Source organism: Enoplosus armatus, chromosome 12, assembly GCF_043641665.1.
Source record: "Enoplosus armatus isolate fEnoArm2 chromosome 12, fEnoArm2.hap1, whole genome shotgun sequence".
Classification (NCBI taxonomy): domain Eukaryota; kingdom Metazoa; phylum Chordata; class Actinopteri; order Centrarchiformes; family Enoplosidae; genus Enoplosus; species Enoplosus armatus.
Window position 1 is genome coordinate 11,333,931 of NC_092191.1, and position 3,663 is coordinate 11,337,593.

The following is a 3,663-nucleotide window of genomic DNA, read 5'->3' on the forward strand; positions in this document are numbered from 1 at the left end:
TGACAGGTGCTTTTCGTAATGCCTAACTGATGAGAGCCAATCAGTGCGCCCCATTCTGCTGGTGTGTGTCTCTTCTCCTGTTGTTGTCATCTGGCCCGCTAAAGTAAAGATGAGCTTGACTGACAGATGCATCCGGGTTCACAGTTTATTGGTTTCTACGAGAGAGCCAGATATGCCAATTTAGACAGGGTAGTGACAAAAAAGTTCCCATCTAAATGGAATAATTTTACCACTGGGAATTCTCAGCTGGGAGAAGAAGAAGCGATAGTGTGTGTGTGTGTGTTTTTTTTTTCTTTTAACAAGGCCTGAATGACAAACACATAGGACAGTTAGGGGGCTGACAGAAACAGCAGCTTCTGATGCTTCACAGGGGATCCATGAAATAAACAATAGGCAGAGAAAGCAGGGAAATTGAATTACAACTGGCTGAGCTTGTGTGTTTCAGAGAGTGTGGAGAGGAGGTGAGGCAGCAGCAGTGTAGTATAGCAGGATGAAACCGATGCATCATTAAATATACTGGAGTCAGAAGCTGGGGCAACGCTCTCCTGCCTTCCCAACTGTCCTGCTTCTTTGTTTCACCTTCTTTCTCTTTTTTTAACCTTCTTTCTTTCTCTCTTTCTCTGTCTGTCCTCCACACACACAAACACACATGCGTTAACATAATGCAATTGTTCTTTTTATTGTAGACTTAGGCTACTTTTAACAGGAATCATAATATATATTTCTACAGACATCCACACACTGGTACACACAAACAGCGTGCTCTGCAGCTATCATGTATTTCATATTTGAGAGCTGTAGCCCGTACGAGTGCCTCCTGTAGTCCTGACTGTTCATAAAACCAAACATCAATACACCAGCAGCAGGAATGCTCCCCGGAAACCTTGAACTCTGAATCATTTTCTTATGGGGTTAATAATGAGGGGACACCAAGTCAACGACTGACATATAAAAGAATTTATTTCTCATGTGCACGAAAAGAATTGGAACAGAACTGAAACAGAACAATGATTGAGGCCACGAGGCTTTCCGTATAGATTTTCATCAGAAATCCTTTTTATGTCCATGACACGTCTCCTGTATCATCTTTACAACAGCAGAAGACCCATTCCTTCAGCGGTGCTCTGCTTCCTAAAGCAAAGACTTGAATGCCTGAATGACGGTGGCTTGCACTCCGCGCCAGTGTTTCATTTTTCAGATGTGTTGAGCTACATGTAGACAGAAAAAGGCAAATCCCAAGTGCAATCTGTGGAGGATAGCTTCTCCTGAAGAGCAGGGCCGCAGTTTCCGCAGTTCTCTGTTATCTGGTGCCCTCAGCAATGACAGTTAACCCTGGTATCAGAGGATGTATTTGCTTGTGTAGAATTAAAGTAAACTTCATCTTGGATGCCTTACACTAAAGAGTTGTATTGAGTTGAGAGAGTGGAGACGGGGGAGAGGAGAGATGGGTGACTGGGAATAAGTGTGGATGTGTTTCTATACATGGAGGCACAGATGACTGTAATTTGGATTAACATAATGATCACAACATCTACTAACAGCAAACAGGACAATTTCTTTGATTGTTGCCAAGGACGTCAGTTTGATCGCGTCTTCATTTGTGGAGCAAAAGTGAAACTAGAGAGAAACCATTTCACACTGGAGGTCTTTTGTACGTCTTAATTTTTATGCTGTTCTCCATGGGGATTACTTCTTCTCTTATATAGCCCAACAACAAAAGATGATACAGAAAGCCATTTAACTCATTGCATAGTGACATAAAACATCATCATGACATTATCATGGAAAAAAAATAAAATGACAAAGACAACCTATGTGATGTTAGCATCTGAAACCTGCTACCACAGTATATGTAGCCACAGGTTATACAGTAGTTGCGCCTTTCCTCGGAGCACAACATTACATTAAGACACAAATGTAATGCATGTTTTTTTTTTTCCGGTCTGTATATCTACAAAGGGAGCCAGTACATTAGTATGATACTGCAATGGTGTGTGTGATATTATTTACAGAGAAGAATTGTCTTCACATTATTCACAAATCATTCTACAAAGCAGCATTTTGTTTGCAACTGATGGAATATTGAGTCACTGAATTTCACCTTTTTCATTACAGTCATATGCATTATGTTGTTCGCCTGTTGAAAAGTCACGACATACATGTTCAGTGTTGACTACTTATTTAAAAGATAATACTGCTTTATTTATGCATACATATACTGTAAATAAAATATTAAATATCAAACTAAGTCTTTGGCAAATGTAGTTAAAAGTACATTCACAAAATATTTTCCAAAAAAGCAAAGTGAATCAGTATTTCCTTTCAGTCCCTATGGAGAGTAGAGCGTAAATCAAAGAGGGTGGTGAATATGTGTTTGTAAAGGCAATTAATTTCATTGAACAGGCATGAATTTTACGTTGAAAAAACAGGTTTGTAAGGCAATTGTTGAAGCTAATTTACAGTTGCTTTGCTCAACTGCGTACAGCTTTCTAAACTGTGTAGGCATCTAGTGGTATGACTAAGTAGCTGAATGAAGTATAACCCAGGAGAATTGAATTTCATGTAACCATAGAGCTATGGCTGACAAACTCCTCAGGAACTTGAAAGCATTGCTTTTACTCAGAAAAAGATGTTCTCACAATAACATGTCTGTCTGTCTGTCTGCTTTGTGTTTTTACACCTACAGTATGCAACATAAATAGTTTCAACTTATGTTTGAAATTGGTAGGTTAATTAAAACATAATCTTAAGTGAATGTACCAAATAAATTAAATAAGCTGAGGTTATAGTGCAAACAAAGAGCAAAGGAGGATCATGCGTGGACATGGACATGACTGGAAAATGAGGGAAATGTGACAACTACTCTGAAGAAATCTTTGATAGCTTCTTTTTACATTAAAAAATAGTGACAGAAAAAAATAATTTAAAGTATTTAAAATTCTGGCGAAACCGTTTTGTGGCCGCCGCGTTTTTAATACTTTGCAAAATGATTTACATTTTTACATCTGATTGTTTGCCACAGGGAGTGTGATGTTACCATTGGTCTATATAGGGTCAGTAAACGTTGTAGGACATGCTGTGTTTATCTGATAATGCAGGTGGGACTGGAGACATGGGAGCAGAAGACGTAGTCAAAGCACCAGAGTAAAGCCCGCCCTACAATGTGGAGCCAGGATCTCATGAAGTGTCTAAGGGGCCCTCACAACACTGGTTCAAGTCGCTGCACCATCAAGCTATGGGACCTTTCTCATCTCCCCTGGACTTCTCTCTTTAGAGCAGAAAAATACTGCAGTTCATCACATAAAAGGAATGTGGGGATCCATGAATAAAATAACAACAACAACAACAGCAACAAAGAAAACAAAAATAAAAACCCACAACATTTTTTTCCACATGGTATTCTTCACACTGTTTTTCTTCGATTTATATTTTATAATATATATATTTATATAATCTCTTAAAGTCATTCTGGAAATGTTCAGGCCTGTGAGAGATTGAGGGCATGATGGGTGAGTTCTGAACGCCCGCGGGCCCTTTGTGACCCAAAAAGTGTGTGACGCTGAAGCTGGGCTAGATGCACCGGCGTCAACCTGGCTGATCCTTCCTCCACATCACGGGCTTCCTTTAGGATTCCACCTCGCTTCCCTTTGACCTCAGTGTTTC